This window comes from Mytilus galloprovincialis, chromosome 2 (genome assembly GCF_965363235.1).
Source record: "Mytilus galloprovincialis chromosome 2, xbMytGall1.hap1.1, whole genome shotgun sequence".
NCBI classification, from domain to species: Eukaryota; Metazoa; Mollusca; class Bivalvia; order Mytilida; family Mytilidae; genus Mytilus; species Mytilus galloprovincialis.
In genome coordinates this window covers 67,315,001-67,337,027 of record NC_134839.1, presented here as the reverse complement: position 1 = coordinate 67,337,027, position 22,027 = coordinate 67,315,001, and the positions used below count along the sequence as shown (strand labels likewise).

The 22,027-nt window shown below is 31.5% G+C and overlaps 1 long non-coding RNA gene across 2 annotated transcripts; it reads right to left on the bottom strand.

Annotated features, from left to right (window-relative positions):
- Window positions 1-572: 572 nt before the first annotated feature.
- On the bottom strand, window positions 573-11,658 carry LOC143062373 (uncharacterized). 2 transcript variants are annotated; one of them, XR_012974717.1, is made up of 6 exons: window positions 11,556-11,658; window positions 7,362-7,549; window positions 6,397-6,494; window positions 5,082-5,172; window positions 3,869-4,026; window positions 573-834 (listed from the first exon to the last, which is right to left on the bottom strand). It is a non-coding gene; the product is annotated as an uncharacterized LOC143062373 (long non-coding RNA). The 2 variants fall into 2 exon arrangements; XR_012974718.1 differs by having other exon boundaries at window positions 7,362-7,534; window positions 11,556-11,606.
- Window positions 11,659-22,027: the final 10,369 nt, after the last annotated feature.

The window sequence follows — 22,027 nt, the reverse complement described above, 5'->3', positions numbered from 1 at the left end:
CACATCGTATATATTTGTTATCGACCAAACATTACACTCCCAGTACAATTGTCCTTGAAACAAATTGAAATGAGAAGCAAATCCTCCCCCCCCCCCCCTCTCGAAAATTTTTAATAGTAACAACCACTTTCAAAGCCCGTGAATGAGTTTATCCCGAACTTTAGAACTTTGGGTTGGTATTTCTTTATCTTTTTTAGTATTTTGTGAACCATTTTCTGGTTTTTTTTCTGATTTTATTTTCTATATGCCATGGTTCTGTTTGTTTATCTTCAATTAATGTGTTGTATTCATATTAGCTCTACTTTTCTTGTTCTGTATTTGCAGGAAATATTAGCCTCTGGGCGTTTATTAAGAAACAATCAATCAATCTCCCTTTGGTGTATATCATATACTGTTACATCTTCCAGACATAATTTGACCTTGACTTGCAATAGGTAACTGTATATGTTACCCTCAATCGGGAAAATTGTCACTGAACATAGCAACCAACAATCAATGATCAATCAATCGGGAAAAAAAGATGTTTTCTTTGTAATAGCATATCATCATATGATATAGAATGCCATTAAATAAATTTTGCTATCATTTATTTATCAGAACATTATATAATAAATATTATTGTTCTTCTTAGCCTACAACTGGTGGCACCACGTCAGGTTCATAGTCGCCTTCAGCACAGTTTGATCCTTCTGCATAGAACCATGTACACGGGTCGTTGCATTTCGTTCTCAGACAGACACCCCACTTTATATAACAGTCAGTTGCGTTGGTAGGAGTTACGGGAAAGAGGCAGGCATTTTTCACGTCCTTATTTTTAGGTATGTCCGGAAGTGCCTGTAAATAAATAATTAAAAATGAAATCAGTAGTGTATGGATACACAGTCAAACAACAAAAAAACTGCTTTCAGTAGTCGCAAGATGAAAAAAATCATTTACATTATTCATGTCGTTGGATTACCACAGTGTGTACAACTTAACATAATTCGCCTTTTCAAAATCTAAAGGATCATTGGTCGTACCCCAAAATGAAAATGACGTTACGTCATTGATTGAATTTCCATTGTTTATGACATTAATTTTCTAACCAATCACGACGTTTTGGTGTACACTTTTGAAAATATTACCCAGGATGCATTATGTTCTGAAACTGCAAAATTGGTTTAACAGGTTTAACTATCATTTATCATGTTGATAGTCACATGAATATTCAGGTATTCTTTTAAAAATGATTTTCCTTTTTATTTTCCTAAATAAAATGATTTTAAATACATTGAATTATAAATTGAAACAAATTACTTATTGGACAACTGACAGATAATTTTTTTTTTATTAACCAATCATGGTGCCCAAAATTTGAGTTATACAATCAAATGAATTACCTAAAAAAGCATAGAAAATGATTAGAATGATTAAAGTACATTTAAACAAAAAAACACACGAATACACATTTACACTAATTAACCTGATATAAACCAAGTTATTGACAAAACATAGTTGTTATGGGTGCCATTGTGACCTGGAGAAATTACATCAATCTTTATAGTTCTAGGTCTATGGGAGACAACTCCTGATCAATTTTATTTCCTTTATATATATCTATATATATTTTTCTTCTATTTTTTTTTTTCAAACAACAATATTTTCTATAATTTTCTTTCGTTCTTCAAAAAGGGAGTGCAATAAATTAGATTAGTTTGAAGTAACAAACAAATCTTCAGATGAAAGAATCCAAACAAATTTCATTTCATCAGATAATCTTGACAAATTTTTGAATTTTGAATTTAAATTAGATAGATGTTGAGATCCAGTATCTTTTAGAACAGAACATTTTAAAAGACAATGTAGTTCGTCTTCAACTACGTTCTTACATAGCTTACACTTTCTGTCTTCAGCTTTAATTCCAATATACCTCCCTCTTTCGATTTCAAGATCATGACAGCTAGTTCTAAATCTTGTGATTATTTGCCTGTCTTTTTTTGAATTCATTTTTAAATATGGTTCAAACATAAAAATATTTTTAAAATTTTCTGTAAGTTCTTAATTTATTGCCAGATTGTAAGTTAGTACACTTCCCAGAATTGCTTTCTAAACTAGCTAACCAGCTTTCTTTAAATTTAATAGTTAAAGATGTTTTTACTTTTTTTAGAATATGGTTTTGTTTAAAGTTTGACTTGTTAACAAATAGATATTATAAGTCTAGAAATTTAAATATATGTTTAATGCTTCCTATCCAAGATTCCTGGTTATGTTTGTCCATAGAATAAGATAGATTTATGGCTTCCCTTAGAAGAATATTTGAAGGTTCAATATCTTTCATAAGATGGATCCAATATTTTACCATATTCATTATTACATAATATAGATATGTTTTGTATATATGCAAGACACCTATTGTTTATAAATAATTAGATGTTAGTTTTTTGCTCGCACTAGGTTTATTTTTTTAATACTTCTCTGTTTTTACTGATTCGAACTTCATAAGGAATGGGAACTCTTAATTTTGTGTCTGCAATGACATGTATTGTATTTTTCTCTGCGCAGTGATTTATTTATTGTAAAGGCTTGTAAGGTTTATACTGGTTGTTATTTTTGGTGATTTGGATAATGTATTCGTATTTCCAGTAAAACTCTTTGAACAATTATATATATTATAATTCTGGCTAGTATTTTCCATAATGATTTATTAATATAAATAAGGAGATGTGGAAGGATTACCAATGTGACAACTATCAATTTACGTTCATAAAATGAATCTTAGTAACTATAGGCAACCGTGCGGCCTTCAACAATGAGAAAACCTATACCGTGAACTCTGCTAAATGAGATTGTTTGTAAACATTATACATGCACATTGTTATACCGCTTGTAGATCATTTTAATTCTTTCGATTAAATTGATCAGACCTTACAAAATGTTACACTCCTCAAGAACACTTTATTGCATTAACATATTGGTTTTTTTTTCTCATGCTTAGTGATAGTTTTAACCATTAGATTGTTGTCGCTAGGAGTATTTAATCAGCAGGATTATTAACCAGGTGACCGTATAATTCAAAACTAAGTTCATTTTCTCTAATGGCACATATCATTGTATACCATAGCCAACTATCAATTTACGTTCATAAAATGAATCTTAGTAACTATAGGCAACCGTGCGGCCTTCAACAATGAGAAAACCTATACCGTGAACTCTGCTAAATGAGATTGTTTGTAAACATTATCAAGTTTAAAAGAATGTTTCACAAATTGAACATACATGTATATCCAAAGTCTAACATTTTAGAATACCACACAACTGTCTTATGGGATTTTCGATTTTGCCAAAATCGTCAAGCAAAAAACAATTATACGCATGTGAATTTGCCAATCGGACAAGTATTATAATACATGTAAAATGAGCTTTTAAATAAGGCTCCGTGTTGAAGGCCGTACTTTGATCTACGCCTGGGTTACTTACTTTAACATATTGTGACTTGGATGGAGAGTTGTCTCATTGACACTCATACCACATCTTCTTATATCTATTTCATAGTTTTATTCAAAAAAATACCATGGAAAGTGGTTATTTACTTGATCAGGAAACACTCGTTTTGAAATCTCCTTAGTTTTTTGATAACACAAAACGTTTTTTTAAGGAGGGTCTCTGGTTTAAATCAGGCTTTATACAATAAAAAAATAGAATGGAAACATATGCAATTCTTATATCTTTGTTTCTCTTATTGTTCGGGTGCAGAAAATAAGTATAACTAATGTTACGAAAAGTTGAAATTGTTGGTATCAAAAGAAAATTAAAAACATATCTTGGAATTGAAATGCAAATCTTTAAAATAAAAAGAAGAAATATAGTTATACAACATTTATATACCTACCAAACAGTGGTGTTTTCCTTTACATCCAATACTTTTTAACTTTTTGAAAACATTTTCAATCCATCGCAGTAATGTGATCGAGATTTCACTTATCTGAAATATTATGCTATGACATAAAGTGATTTCATAATGACCGTCAAGCAGTGTTCCTAAAGTTCCTGAAATTATAATAAACTTTTACTAATAAAAAAGAAATATCAAATGGTTTCCTTTTAGCTTTCTAATCAATTTCATCTTTACTTTGAAAATCATAATTATTGTAAAAAGACATAGCGAATAAGACAATCTTTTACACATATTTCTATCGTGTTCATTATAATATTATAATTTTGTATTCCATAATGCAAATAACATGTTGTGTTCTATTAACTAGTTGGCCGTATAAAATGAAACAATAAGTGTTGCGTTATCATACATGTAAATGTATGTAGGGCTTAGATATCTTTAAATGTGAAGTAAACAGGAATAAATGTTAGCATGGAAAAGATGTCCATTTTATTTCATTATTTTGCTTCTTTTTGTTTTGTTATGAACAAAAATGAGAATCGTACATACACAGTATGTGTTCAGGCTTTCCGAACATGTATTATAAGAATGCTGAACATGTGTTATATACCTATGTTTGGTATTTCTGTTTACCGGAAATGAAGGACATAATTGTTTATGCTATTTTACGGAACTGTATACATTCTTTTTGCTTGTCGGCGGCGAACAGTTATTGTCGTCTGTACATATGTCTTGTTGAATGGCAGTAGAATAAAATTCAATATCGAAAAGCGTGACTTCAATCTTATAGTCCCTCCAAGACAAGAAAAAGGATAGAGACCCACGACAGGATTGAGGCCCACAACACATGTTGATAGACATCAATTCTTATAAAGAAATTGAGAATGGAATGGGAAATATGTGAAAGGGACAACAACCCAAACAAAGAGCAGTCAACAAACGATAACCACCAATGAGTCTTCAACACAGCGAGAAAATATCCCATCCGGAGGCAGATTTCATCCGTTTTCCTACTTTAATTTCGGGTAGAAAGTTTCCAATACTTAAAAAACGCATCTTTATAATTTGCAAGTATTTGAAACAATTTAATGTAATAATGTAAGGAATTATCATGATAGATGCATCATACTCCAAAACCCATTATTTAAGGAATTGATAGATTAACGAGTTTAGATCAATCTAGCTAGGTTTGAACTTTTTAACTTACCAGACAAAATATATTGTGTTTGCCTCCATGCGGGAACGCACGCATCCTCGCGCGCTGTAAATTGTATAGAAGATCCTATCTGAATTTCTGCCTGTAATATTAAAAAGACAAGACATGATATAGATACCTTGATGATTAGCAGTTGTTCAATGAGCGCATGTTTCAGATGTCTTAACTATTTTGAATATATGTATTGTATACGTAGTCAAATATAACAACAAAATAAAAATAGAATGATAAATTTAATACACATTTTAAATGCTTATCGTTGTATTCTGCTTTTGTATCTTGAAATTAATGTGAATATTTAGTAAGTTACGTTCAACGATCTGACGATACCTGAGGAGCAATGATATCCCAAATTGTTAAAAAAATAGAGCTTGCAAATGTCAGAATAATACAAAACTATATTGCCACATACATATATATACATATATATATATAAGTGTGTAATATGGAATACTTTCTAGATATGTTTGAAATAGGTTAAGTCTATTTAACGACAAACGCCCAATAACTCTTGTCCAACAAATAATCAACTTGCCAAGGAGGATGTCATATGGAAAACAAGAATTGCTCAATGAATGCTTACAATAAAATACATGTGATTTGTCGCTTCACAGTTCAAATTAAAAATGTTGAAAATACTCCTATTCGATGCGATAAATCTCTCGTATCGTCAAAATCAAAAATGAGCATTGAGTGATAGGAAATTAACATTACAGAAATCAATTGTAAAGATCTTAGTTTTATGACAAAACTCGCTTATTATGGACTAAACAGACTGACTACGGTAATGTCCTATTTGTCAGAGTCACAATCCTGGACTTTTATCCTCGATAAATAACATTACCGATTGAGGATTTGTACTATATTGAGCAACGTGATGTTTGACATTGATGTTACAAGAAATACCTTCGGCAGCACTTGAGAACACCAACATATTTCAATCGGCTATCCTCGGGTGAATTCGGTATTCAACGGTACCGAATCGGTCGAATATGACGAATGTAAATCGGCTATCCTCGTGTGAATCCGGTAGATAACGGTACGGTATCGGTCGAATTGAATGTCACATCTTTGTGTCAGTGTTTCTTCGAAATTTTTGCGTTTTATGTATATTCTATCCATATTTCGATCCTTTTTTAAAACAGTACAATTTTGTAAATTTCAGTTTTGTTCAATATTTTTTTTATCTTATTTTATTACTAAATATAAAGCAATGTTTTTTTCTCTATTTTCTTATCTTCAAAGTTCTTTGTAGAAGACAATCAAAGTATGGTAGATGACACAGTTGTCTGTAGGAATACATTACCTCATTGCCTCGGTAAATTTTCACAACTATACAAGTGATAATAGTATAAGGAGGAGGGCCAGGACTTTGAACTATTGATACTATGATGACTTCCACAACTGAAACAGACAGGTTAGTATTATCCGTCCGACTGGTATATTGAAATATTAGTTCTTTGTTAATTTAGGTATGATTGTTATTTTGCCTAATTTCTTCTGTTACCTATTATATCGATATCGGACTCAGACTTCTTTTAAACTGAGTTTTACTGTACGTATTGTTGTGGGTTGTGTTTTCTACATTGGCTAAATGTATAGGGAAAGGTAATGATTTCACAAAATATGTTAAATCCAGCATTTTTGCGCCTGTCACAAGGCAGGAGCCTCTTGCTTTAGTTTCCTTGTCTTGTATGATCTTTAATTTAAGTTCAATAAGTTCAATTATATGTTTTGGAGTTTAGAATGGCCTTCATTATCACTGAACTAGTGAACGTTTTTGTTTAGGATCCAGTTGAAGCACGCCTTCGGGTGCGGAATTTTCTCGTTGTGTAAATGACCCATTGTTTACCTTTAGTAGTTTTTTGCTCTTTAGTCGGGATGTTGTCTGTTTGACACATTCCCCATTTCTATTCTTAATTTTATAATTTCATAACAACATTGACCCATGGATTATAAAAAATCATCAAATATATCAGGCTTATATGCAGTTACAAATTAAATACATGTATTACAATAAAAATATTGGTACCCAGCCAAAATACTGACTTATGTGACATTTTAAAACTATAACACATACTATAAACAATTTGGATTTTTGTGACTCTTTGGGATCCGGTTATTAACTGGACGGCTCCTAACGTGTTTAGATCTAATTCATGTTCATCCTGAGATTGAAAATGTATGTGTTTGATGAAGCTCTGTTCAGAAAAGGGCGTCGGAAATGCGACAAAAAGTTTAATTGGGATATTAAAAGGTATAACATCTTACCAATCTTTTCATTGCAAAATATTTCCTGCAGGTGAGACGTACATATAGGGCATTTGCCAACATCTGCCTGCGCGCTTACATATATCTGGTTGAGGTTGATTTGCAGGAATACAAACAGGATGCAGGTACAAACAAGCTTCATTATCCTTGCAGTTGAGTGTTATTTATCGTTTCTGAAAATGAACAAACTACTCAAATAAAAGATTATAAATTTTATATCGCTAGAAATATTTTGTTATACCATCCTATGCTTATGATTAAGCATGCGTACATCTTATTGAAAAAATATGCAAACACAGGTTTGCTAAATCAGTTAAGTTGATTTCAACATATTAGAATGTTTATGGTTGTGTCACATGAAGAATAGTTAACAAATATGTCCCATTATTTAAAAACATACATATTTTCTCATACTCATCAGCCTCCATGTTTTAGTAACCTCGCCGCGATATAGCCTTTTTGTGCTAATGCGGCGTAAAGCAACCAACAATCAATCAATCAACCATGTTTTAGTACACATTCAGGTGTTGTGTACAGGTGAATATATCTAACTCATATTAACACTTTTCATTTTACATAATAATCAAATAATTAGCATTTAATCTGTTTTGGTTTAGAATATAATCAGTATTTAAAATCTGTTTTGATTTATATAATAATCAATAAGGTGTAAACTAAACTTCAGCATAATAGGAACATTTGTTATACTCAGGAACATATAAGTTCCTAATATCAGTGGAACAAATATAATACAGAAGGAAAAAATATTCCATGACATAATTTTTGCAGAACAAATATTATTATAATATTGTTTCCTTCAAGAACAAATATTATTAGGAACAAATATACGTTGACAGATATAGTGCCATTTATTTAATTTTAAAATGTTACTAAGAACAAAAAAATCTCAAAGGTTGTGCTAAATACAGCTAAGGCAAATAGTTATTAAAGGTACCCGTATTGTAATTCAATACGCCAGACGCGCTTTTCGACTACAAAAGAATCATAAGTGACACTCAGATCAAAATAGTTATAAAGCCAAACATAATGTAAGCATTTCATGAGGTAAACATGGTAAACAAGTCTTAGTATTTAGGAGAAAATCATTTCCTAAACGGTTGATCTAAAGATATGACCATATCAACTTAAAACAAATTAATATTTCGTGTTCTGTTGCTCACCATTTTAGTTTACTCTGTTGTGTTTTGTCTACTGTTTGTCGTTTCGTCGTTTATGTTTTTTCTTTTGCATTTTCAATTTGATATTGACATCTTTGACTCCGTTTTGATATCCATTTTGTATCTGTTGCTCTTCATTAAATGATACATACAGAAATTGGGTCCTGAAGTAGGGGGAGGCCTTGACGACAGGCGAGGACTTTGACTGCCATTGGTATACAATGGTACTAGTTCGTTAGATAGGGAGACACTCACCATGGAAACTCAACACACAAGGACTATTCGAAGCATACCTTTAAAAAAGACTCCATAGCATTTACTGATTTAGACCTACATGTACTGCAGTATCGATATGTCACAGTATTGAGTTCTGGGCCTTAGGAGTTGCAATATGAAAAACAAATATTTAAATCTTAAACAAATTCTTGGAACATGAACTGGGCATAAATTTCTGAAAACAAAGCTATAGGCTTTTATTTCTAACTGTTAAAGAGTTAGTCAGTGAGTTCCCTCAAATTCAAAAAGGATAACTTGATTTCAATATTTTTATGATATATAACAATTAATTCAGGAAAACATATTGAATTGTGTTACAGTACTTAGAATTCTGACAGCAAGATACACGGTGTCAGTGAGGACAACTCTTACAAAGAAGTGTTCTGTTCAACCGCAAAAGTTTGAACAGTGCCATTATGTTAATATGTTATGCCAGCTATTTAATTAACGGTTTACAGAGAGTAAAACATATAATCAGAACAAATTGTAAGATGTGTTCTCCGTAAACATCAGATTCTTTAGTTTACTATTATATTTACATTTTAATGACTTATTATTGTTAAGTAATTCTTATGTTGAGAAATCCCTCAAATAATTACGCGATCAGTACCTTTTTTTTATAGCCTCAACATTTTTCTTATTTAAAAAAGTGCCAAAAAAAAACAAAACATTATTTTTTAGATGAAGAAATGCGTGATTAGCGCCGACGGCAACTAACATCATTAATAAATAGACCAATAATTTTGTCTTGTAAATCAGTTTACATACCGATGTAACTAAGCAGACTGAGATAATACAAACATGGTATAAAAATCCTTTCTCTTGTTGGATTTTTAACTCAAGATTAACGTGATAAAATTCATTAAAAACCAAAATAAAACAGGTGGTATTGTCACTGTGTGTCAGTTAATTTATTCAACTTGCGCAAACATATGTGCGTATTATCTCATTGATTATTCAAACGCTATGATTGCAAGATGTGTATACTGATTTCGGATAATATTTTGTTTTATAGATTTTCAAATGTTAAGGTTCTTTTGCATCCTTGGCTTTTAAATATTCGGCATTTGGCGTTTATTAAAAAACGTTCAAAACGAATCTTGTACATGTATAATGATAAGCCATCTGTAAAAGTCTTATAAAATTTTAATTACTTTTTAACAGTTTTTGAGAACTTCAACTTGTCCATGATAAAGCTATGAAAAGTCAAGAGAGAACATGTTCCCGCCAAAATTCCCATGGCTAATATCTCGGAAACAAGATCAAACAAGCACATTGACCCTTTATATTTTTTTGCTTTTTTGATTCCTCAATTAATCCCCCATCAATATATACTAGTGTAATGATTATTTATTTTGAAACTGAGCAGCGAACTTCCTTAAGTGCAGTTTGAAAAAGAAAAAAAAGAAAAAAAAAGAGTCAATCGATTCGATCTTGGCTTTATTTAAAGATTGGAAATCGAAAACATTTTTAAAGGTTCTCTAGTCGTTCATTATTTAAATACGAAAACATTGAACATGAACTTTGTTTCAATTTGCGGGAGAAAAACTTGTAGCAGAATGTAATCGAGATAGAAATTAATAAAACCTATGTTACATAACGTATTTCGAGTTCCATATAAAACTAAAACGTTTAAACAAAAAGTAGAATCACAAAAATACTGAACTCCGAGGAAAATCCAACTCTAGATTTAATAGACATGACATAAAACATTAACACTGTATACACATTGAATTATGTATGAAGATTTTTGTAATTTCATGTTTTCAAGTTCATAAAGATATGTCAGAATGCAGCAATCTGGGAAAGGATTGCAAACTTGTGTTGTTAATCGTATAATTAACATATATGTAGTTCTGTGTAACAACCAAAACGAACACTATTTTGACATTAAATCAATGTGCCCATGCAATAACTTTATCTTATGTAAAGTTTATAGTTGAGGTTTTTTGGGAGAATTAAGAATTTTCGATTTGCAATACTCTATTAATACCGTCGTATAAGGCTTTTCGGTTTTAATCTTATTTGAGCGGCACCTGTGAGTCTCATTTGCACTGCACTAGCCTCTAACGACATAAATTATAAACCTTGTATCGTAAAGCGGGTTCGGGATGTAAATTATCGCTTATTTTCGCGGATAAAACAAAATCGCCGAAGCAAATTCCGCCAAATCAAAAGTTTACATGCAAAGGTATAGATAAAATATTTAAATCCGCCAAAATAATTACCCCAAAAATATTTCGTATACCTTATTCAATAAAAATCGTGATATTTTCATCCGCGAAAATAACCCGCTATACGGTATCTTTGTTGAGTCCAAATTGAAAACACATCATGTGAATGTAAACTTTTTAGTACTTTTATTCAATTTGTACAATTTACCAGTAACGTTTTTCAACAAGCTTTATTACAACCTACCGATATTTACGACGCTCAGAGAAACCTAATCTAACCCAACTTTAATTTGCATTTTGATGATTAGAAATTGTTTGTGAGAAATTTAAACAGATTTCTTTTATCTCTTAAATTAGGCACATGTTAGTCAGACTGAGTCATAATCATTTTTCTAAATTTGAATACAAAATACCTTTACAAATCATTCAAGATTTCATATATGTCGAACATCGTAGAATATACAAATCCGTACCACTTTTATACTTTTTAATCCAAATTTGATACATTTTAATATTCATGTTATTTCTCATATTTTATATATTAGAATATATTAAATACAACTTACCTGGTTTACAAGTTCTCCTTATTTGATATAAACTACTCTTGTTAGGGTTTGTAGTGGATATGAGATATAAGAAGGAAAATCATCGGTTTTTATTGTCATTTGAGTTTATGTACTTTTGTGCAACATATGGAGCGAATGTTACGTGAATATCTTAAATTGCTTTGCTTTCAAATTTTATAGACATAATGTAGGCGTATGATTAATATCGGGGTAATCATTTTTAAAGTGCTGACAAGTCTTTGTCTTTGTGTTTAATGTTTCATTCCGTGTATAATTAGAGAAATGAGGGGCGAAAGATACCAGAGAAACAGTCAAACTCATAGATAGAGGGGCGAAAGATACCAGAGGAACAGTGAAACTCATAGATCGAGGGGCGAAGGATACTAGAGGAACAATCAAACTCATAAATCGAGAGGAGACAAATGCCAGAAGAACAGTCAAGCTCATAAATCGAGGGGCGAAAGATTCCAGACAAACAGTCAAACTCATAAATCGAGGAGCGAAAGATACCAGAAAAACAGCTAAACTCATAAATCGATGGGCGAAAGATACCAGAGGAACAGTCAAACTCATAAATCGAGGGGCGAAGACGCCAGAGGAACAGTCAAACTCTTAAATCGAGGTGCGAAAGATGCCAGGGGAACAGCTAAACTCATAAATCGGTGAGCGAAAGATACCAGAGAAACAGCCAACCTCATTAATAGAGGGGCGAAAGATACCAGAAGAACATTCAAACTCATAAATCGATGGGTGAAAGATACCAAAGGAACAGCCAAACTCATAAATCGAGGGCGAAATATACCAGAGGAACAGTTAAACTAATTAATTTAGGGACAAAAGATACCAGAGGAACAGCCAAACTCATAAATCGAGGGGCGAAAGATACCAGAGGAATAGTCAAACTCATAAATCGAGGGGCGAAAGATACCAGAGAAACAATCAAAATGAACTGAAAACGCCATGGCTAAAAATGAAAGAGACAAACAGACAAACAATAGTACACAAGAAACAAGACAGAAAACTAAAGATTGAAAAGAGATTATCGTAGGTCATCTTAACTAGTTTTGCGAAAGTGAGAAAAACAATCGAGTTAACATCAATTCTCTGTATGCATCAACCAACAGCTGGCCACATAAAAAAAAATAATGTGATAGAAAAACTACCTCTAACAACAAGGTAGTTGCTTTATTCATAAAAATCAGATTAAAATCTTAATCATCCAAGTCCTTATTGTCGGTTCCCTAAGGAACATAATTTTCCTTAGCAACCAAGGGAAATTTACCTCAAAATGACTAAATTTCAATTATGAACAGCTCATTTATTATGTCAGATAGCTTTGAATAGTTTACCATTAAATGAACAACAGAATATGCTTTATAAAGATATATTTATTAAAGTAAATCATATACGGTGAAATACAGTATAGAATGTCAGAGGTAATAGCTATTTTAGATACTGTGGATCTTAACCAAAAATGGTCAAATTCGACCAAATTTGGTCCCTAAAATATTCTTTTTGCAGAAATATAGCCAAAACATGATTCACTACACTTAAAGATTATGTATTTAGCTAATCAATAATGAAAAAATATCTCTGGGTAAACATATTTTAAATCAATGGCGGATAATTCAAATTGGGTCATATTAGGGGTGTAAACTGTTCATGTAGGTCAATTTTTTATAAGTTTGCTATCATACCAGACAATTTCCACCATATAAATCAACAACATGTTATATCTATGTTGGTATTTGTTGAATATGTTTGTTCAAATGACTGACCTATGGTTGACAAAAAAAAAAAAACAACCTTAATGCAAACCTTAAAAAAAGAGAGGGGGGGGGGGGGGTAGTGACATATTTTTTTTTTTTTTTTTTTTTATTTGCAGAAAAAAATAAGAAATAGAGAGGCACTAAAATCAAAGAATTTTGGGATTGGGTTAATCACTAGGTTCATTATATTTATGAAAAATTTGGGTTTTATGTAAAAAATTGGGAATTTTGAGAATAAATTTATTTTACAGGGTTTACTTTGAAGTAAAAACTCTTTTGAATCAAACCTGAACATATAACTTCGTAATTTTTTTCTTCAATTCAATTTAAAGTAAAGGGTAGAGGACAAAATACTACATCTTTGTTGAAAAACCGTAATTTTGGAATGAAGTGTACTTTAGGCAGATGCTAATTTTAATAAGTATCACTTTTTCTATGTTGTGATGTTGTGCTATTGTTTCAGAACTAGCGTTTCTAAAGAGCCTATGTCGCTCAACTTTGTCTATGTGAATATTAAACAAAGGAAGCGGATGATTCATGACAAAATTGTGTTTTGGTGATGGCAAGACAAGACAAAATATTTTATTTCCTCAGACATAAACGTATACAAGAGGTCAAAACATAATAAAGTATACATATAAATCGATGGTGATGTGATGTGTTTGTACATCTTACTTTACTAAACAATCTTAGGGATAACATCAAAAGTTCAATGTAGGATAAAACTTAATTCACATAGTTTTTTCACTGACCCCCAACCCTCTCTTAACTTAATTTGGGAAAAATTGAATAACGAATAGGGATAAATTATGTAAAAATCGACTTTAGATATACAAAACTTGCAGAATTTTAACCCCCCCCCCCCACCCCCCAAACTATTTGATTTAAGTTTTTTTTTATCCTACATCGATCGTTTGATGTCGTCCCTTAGTGCTTACAATTATCTCTATCTATAATGAACTTGGCCCAGTAGTTTCAGTGGAAAATGTTAGTAAAAATTTACAAATTTTATGAAAATTGTTAAAAATTGACAAAGGACAATAACTCCTTAGGGCGTCAATTGACCATTTTGGTTATTTTGACTTGTTTTAGGTCTTACTTTGCTGTACATTATTGCTGTTTACAGTTTATCTCTATCTATAATAATATTCAAGATAATAACCAAAAACAGCAAATTACCTAAAAATTAAGAATTCAGAGACAGCAACCCAACAACGGATTGTCCGATTCATCTGAAAATTTCAGGGCAGATAGATCTTGACCTGATTAATAATTTTTCCCCATGTCAGATTTGCTCTAAATGCTTTGGTTTTTGTGTTATGAGCCAAAAACTGCATTTTACCTCTATGTTTTATTTTTCGCCATGGCGGCCATCTTGGTTGGTTGGCCGGGTTACCAGACACATTTTTAAACTAGATACCCCAATGATGATTGTTGCCAGGTTTGGTTTAGTTTGGCCAAGTAGTTTCAGAGGAGAAGATTTTGTAAAAGTTAACGACGACGGCCGAAGATTTTCAAAAAGGGGAAATAACTCATTTTTCGAAATTACATCCAAATTAGTTTGAGCATGTTTTCAATTGCTGGAATATATTATATGATATATTTACCCTCAATACATCTAAAAATAGTTTTTTTAATAAGAAAGGACTATTTTATCATGAAAATATTCATATGAAAAATATTTATTAACAAATAGAACCTAAAAAAGGGGAATTTCAGGGTAAATTACAATGACTACTATTCCTCTTTTGGCAACTTTCTGCAACATTTACCCAAGAATTTTTTTGCAGCATTTTGTTGACAAAACATCCATAATTTTATATTTCATAGTCCTTTATGTAAGGATTTCTGCGTTTTCGGTAAGATCAGATGTAAAAAATGACAATAATCGGGAAAAATCATGCCGATATTTGTGTTAGGTGGACCCCTTTGTCAGTTAGCAGTCTAAATGATTCAATTGTTCTCTTATACCCTTAAAAATAACAAAAAATGTTATGCTTTATCTCATTTTTACCATAAAATACGATGTTAGCCATTTCTCCTTGCTATACTACTATATACATATGATTTCATGTATTTTCCATGGCAACCAGACTATACAGATTTTTTTTATTGATTTTTTTTTAATTTGACTGTTAGTTTGGACCATTTCAACTTAAAAAAAAGTAATCGAAAAATAATAATCTGGCCAAAATTTTTCATATTTGGTATATTATTACAGAGAATTGATGTTAAGATGACCAATGCTAATCTGTTTATCGCTATTTTGCCTATGACGACGTTGATGTTTACATTGAGAATGGCACATGCGTCCTTAGTTTCTATTGATAATGTTTCATATCACTTTACTTTGCTCAGAAAGGAAACCAATCGGTAAGATCAAAGAAAAATTTCGTAAAATAACGATAACAACCGATATCAGCTTTTCAGCTACTGCTCATTCGAACCATTTGGTAAAAATATTGGAGTTTAGGAAGAGTTTCTATTTTCATATTTTAAAATAAAAAATGTTTACCATGTTGTAAACCTTAATGAATTAGAATAGTGTATCTCGCATAACTATCGTATTTATCATTGACCAGAACACATCCTTGAAACGTGTATGGTACTCGGTTCAGTATCTTCTCTTTCACTAATAAAATTCTTGTTCTTGTTCTTGGATATACCAGTCGTTTTTTAATTGTTCCGTTGATTAATAGTGTTTGATTTTTGTCAGTTTTTATACGCCCGTCAAAAGTTTGACGGGACGTATTATGGTATACAAATGTCCGGTGTTCGTCTGTCTGTCCGTCTGTCCGTCTGTCACGCCGTCTGTCCGTCCGTCTGTATGTCCGTCTGTCTGTCCGGCGTAAACATGTCGCACCGTAACTTGAGAACGACTTAACCAAATTTCATGAAACTTAATATAGTTGTTTCTTATGATGGTCAAATGATCTATATACTTTTTGGTGAAAATAAGATTAAAACTTTTTGAGTTACGGCACTTTGTAACTAAAACAAGGGGGTGTTTTTTCACATGTCGCACTGTATCTCAAAAAAGATTCTTGATTATGGCTTAAAACTTTAAACACTTCTTAGTTATATTAATCCTAATATCTGTATAATTTTTGGTGATGATTCAAAATTTTGTTTTTTAGTAATTGAGTATTTTGTAAAAAAGGGGGAGGGTTGTTTTACATGTCACGCCATATCTCAAAAACGATTTATGATTATTGCTTAAAACTTTACACATGTCTTTGTTATATTAATCTTAAGATCTATATTCTTTTTGGTGATGATTCAAAATTTCATTTTTGAGGTATTGAGTATTTTGTAAAAAAGGGGGAGGTCTTTTTTACATGTTGTGTCGTATCTCAAAAACAATTAATGATTATTGCTTAAAACTTTACACAAGTCTTTGTTATATTAATCTAAAGATCTGTATACTTTTTGGTTATGAGTAAATTTTTTTGTTTTGAGTTATCGAGTATTTTGTAAAACAGGGGAGGGTTTTTTTACATGTTGTGCCGTATCTCAAAAACAATTTATGATTATTGCTTAAAACTTTACACAAGTCTTTCTTATATTAATCTAAAGATCTGTATACTTTTTGGTGATGATGATTCAAAATTTTTTTTTTGAGTTATTGAGTATTTTGTAAAACAGGGGAGGGTTTTTTTACGTGTCGCTCCGTATCTCAAAAATAATTTATGATTATTGCTGAAAACTTTACACACTTTTTTGTTATATTATTCTAAAGATCTGTATACTTTTTGGTTTTGATTCAAAATTTTTTTTTGGAGTTATTGAGTATTTTGTAAAACAGGGGAGTGTTTTTTACATGTCGCTCCGTATCTCAAAAATAATTTATGATTATTGCTGAAAACTTTACACACTTCTTTGTTATATTAATCTTAAGATCTGTATACTTTTTGGTGATGATTCAAAATTTTATTTTTGAGTTATTGAGTATTTTTGTAAAACAGGGGAGGTTTTTTTTTTACATGTCGCGCCGTATCTCAAAAATAATGAATGATTATTGCTTAAAACTTTACACACTTCTTTGTTATATTAATCTAAAGATCTGTATGTTTTTTGGTTTTGATTCAAAATTATATTTTAGTGATATTTAGTTTTTTGTAAAAAAAAAAAAAAAAACAGGGTGGGGGGTTTCACATGTTCCGGCGTGTCTCAAAAACAATATATGGTTATTGCTTAACACTTTCTCAGAAAATATTTATGATTATTGCATAAAACTTTCACACAAGACGTCGGGCGTATCATGCGCTCATAGCGCAGCTGTTTATTTAGGATTTAATCAGATTTTCAATTTGCGTGCGAGTTTATTATGTTTGCTATACTTTTCTTTTTTCTTTTTAATTTTGACCAGATGAATTAGAAATGTATATTAAAAGCTCAAACACTCTGTTGAATAGTTTGGTTCAAAGGACCACGTCATGGGTATTAATGAAAAGGAAAGACAAATATTTTATTTGTATCCATTTCTTTAATTTTCTTTGAACACACACACACCTTACAGCAATCACAAATGCATTTTCGGAGGATTTTGAATTTACCTTGTCAAAACATTACTTAGAAATAAAAGAGATGTGATTTATATTTCCAATGAGGCAACTAACCCGAGAAAACAAACATCACGGTACAACCTTCAAACCAGCACATCCCATACTTTATATAGACAAGTTTTGAATTCGTGCACTTCCCCGTAAATAGTTTATGTCACATTGTTAATACTTTAACGTTACAGTAATATTTGGTGGTTAGATGATGCTGTTTACACCGATTTACTCTCGGTCAATCGGTGTACCTCTTTCATAAAGTACGAAATAGAAGTATTAGTAAAATTTCTTAAAATACTTGAAAACTGTCATTAGATAAGACAATGTGTACAGCTTGTCTTGCCTACACAGTTGAATTATTCATTTTGTGTAACATATTCGTGAAAAATAACGTTATTGAGTAATTTGCGTTGCTTGCAAAATTTGTTGTAAAAGTACAATTTTCATTATCACTGAACTAGTATATATTTGTTTAGGGACCAGCTGAAGGACGCTCCGGGTGCGGGAATTTCTCGCTACATTGAAGACCTGTTGGTGACCTTCTGCTGTTGTTTTTTTCTATGGTCGGGTTGTTGTCTCTTTGGCACATTCCCCATTTCCATTCTCAATTTTAATGTATGTATCGGTATATTGAATTATGTATATATTAACAGAGAAACGAAGGATACAAAAGGGGATTGTAACTTAAAATACAAAAATAAAATAACGACCCCATGGCTAAAAAAGAAAAATGTCAAACAGACCAACAACAAAGGAAACCCAAGACTGAGTTTTATGAACCCCATCAAAACAGAGGGTGATTTCAATTGCTTCGGATTGGTAGGAGATCCTGCTTCACTAGTGGCATTACTCTGTAAGTACACACTCGGTTAGTAATGAAAAATTATGAAAAGTGCATGGGCTTTCTGAGTTATATAGAGAAAATTTATAGATGCAGGGGCTTAAGATGACGACTCAGACGTGTAATCAAATTACACCTTTGTTTGTTGATTGAATTCCCCACTCCAGCTATTTGAATGCTATCATGACCTAGTAAATCGTATGTGTGTCCACGTTTTTGTCCCTTAAACATTAGCATTATCAATTTCCTCTGCTTGAAGCAGCTCTTACTTTAATAGTTTCATTCCTTCCACTATAAGACTTTGGAAAAGTCTTCTTTTGAGTTGACAAAAATCCCCAAGTTTGGGTATATTTTTTACATGAATGTTTTTTTTATACTAATTGCTTTGTTTACGAAATAGCTTGATGACACTCTGTGCTAAATAAAAAGTTATAAAAAGGGGGCTTTTTGAGTTTGATAGATGCATTAATATTTGAATATTTATTGATGCAAGGCCTTAAGACAACGAATCATTCGTGTTATAAAATGTACTCCTTTGTTTATTAGTTGAATGATCCACTGCAGCTATTTGATCGCTATAAAGACCTCGTAAATTGTTTGTGTGTCCAAGTTTCTTCCTTTAAACACTATCAATATCAATAATTACTGTTGTAAATTAATTAATTCCACAAGCACAAGGATGTTGATGGGAGACTATTTGATGATATATCACATATTTACATATTCACTGCCATATTATTTCATATTTCTTTTTGATAGCTGACCATGCGAAGTTGTACAGTTAGTCAAGGTCGTTAAAAACTCCCTTCATCATGATTTTGATATGACTTCAGTTTTTGAAAAACGTTTGTACATTTATTTTCGCAGGACCGTAAACCGTTTAAAGTTTAATTAGATTAGTTTTTTCATATATTTTACTCAAGCGCCTCCTAACCGTCTCATATACACTATATGTTTTACTCAAGCGCCTCCTAACCGTCTCATATACACTATATGTTTTGCATACAGCCTCATTTTCTAAAACCGAAATTATGAAACATATATTATGGTTAGTTGTGTTAGTACACATAATTTTTTTCTTATTCAGAATAGTCGATGTCTTCACCTAATTGATTTTTTTTATACTAATGGCTATGTTTAAAAAAGATCTTGTTAACTCGTATAGTAATTTATATGGAATTACATTTGTATCTGATCTACTATGTATAAGCCAAGGAATTTTCCAAAATATTTGTTTTTATTGAGGATTCTATTCTGTTGTTAATGTTTGTTTTAAATTTCATAAGATATCTACAGTAACATCGAATGTTATGATGAGGCACATGATGAATGTTTTTTTCGCAAGACCGTAAAGCGTTTAAAGTTTTATTAGATTAGTTTTTTCATATATTTTACTCAAACGCCTCCTAACCGTCTCGTATACACTAAATGTTTACTCAAGCGCCTCCTAACCGTCTCATATACACTATATGTTTTACTCAAGTGCCTCCTTACCGTCTCATATACACTATATGTTTTGCATACAGCCTCATTTTCTAAAACCGAAATTATAAAACATATATTATGGTTAGTTGTGTTAGTACACATAATTTTTTTCTTATTCAGAATAGTCGATGTCTTCACCTAATCGATTTTTTTTATACTAATGGCTATGTTTAAAAAAGATCTTGTTAACTCGTATAGTAATTTATATGGAATTACATTTGTATCTGATCTACTATGTATAAGCCAAGGAATTTTCCAAAATATTTGTTTTTATTGAAGATTCTTTTCTGTTGTGAATGCTTGTTTTAAATTTCATAACATATCTACAGTAACATCGAATGTTATGATGAGACACATGATGAATGTTTTTTTCGCAAGACCGTAAACCGTTTAAAGTTTTATTAGATTAGTTTTTTCATATATTTTACTCAAACGCCTCCTAACCGTCTCATATACACTAAATGTTTACTCAAGCGCCTCCTAACCGTCTCATATACACTATATGTTAACTCAAGCGCCTCCTAACCGTCTCATATACACTATATGTTTTACTTAAGCGCCTCCTAACCGTCTCATATACACTATATGTTTTACTCAAGCGCCTCCTTACCGTCTCATATACACTATATGTTTACTCAAGCGCCTCCTAACCGTCTCATATACACTATATGTTTAATCAAGCGCCTCCTAACCGTCTCATATACACTATCTGTTTACTCAAGCGCCTCCTAACCGTCTCATATACACTATATGTTTTACTCAAGCGCCTCTTAACCATCTCATATACACTATATGTTTACTCAAGCGCCTCCTAACCGTCTCATATACACTATATGTTTTACTCAAGCGCCTCCTAACCGTCTCATATACACTATATGTTTTACTAAAGCGCCTCCTAACCGTCTCATATACACTATATGTTTTGCTCAAGCGCCTCCTAACCGTCTCATATACACTATATGTTTTACTCAAGCGCCTCCTAACCGTCTCATATACAGTATATGTTTCACTCAAGCGCCTCCTAACCGTCTGATAAACACTATATGTTTCACTCCACCTAACCGTCTCATATACACTATATGTTTTGCATACAGCCTCATTTTCTAAAACCGAAATTATAAAGCATATATTATGGTTAGTTGTGTTAGTACACAAATTTTTTTTCTTATTCAGAATAGTTGATGTCTTCACCTAAATGATTTTTCTTATACTAATGGCTATGTTTAAAAAAGATCTTGTTAATTCGTATAGTGATTTATATGGAATTACATTTGTATCTGATCTACTATGTATAAGCCAAGGAATTTTCCAAAATATTTGGTTTTATTAAGGATTCTATTCTGTTGTGAATGTTTGTTTTAAATTTCATAACATATCTACAGTAAAATCGAATGTTATGATGAGACACATGATGAATGTAATTTTCATTTTACATACGTAAATGCAATCAATATACAATTACAATAATCGAAAGACACATCAATGTACAATATTATCTTACCTCCTATACATTTCTAGGAATATGATTGGTTAAAAGCGTCCTCGTGGAACCGTGTATATCTAATATTAGGTTAGTTGGGAGGCGGGGCTTATTTCATACACGGTTAGTAGTGGAGTTACGTCCCTTTATATTCCATATAAGGTAATAAGGAGGCAGGGCTTATTGCATACACGGTTAGAAGTGGTGTTACGTCCCTTTAGAAAAACAAAACAGTACTGAGAAAAAAATCTTAAAGGTTTCAACAGACAAAGAAAGTGATGATAAAGTGAAATAAATTCATAAAACACATTTAAATCTAACAAGTTGTCATTGTTGGC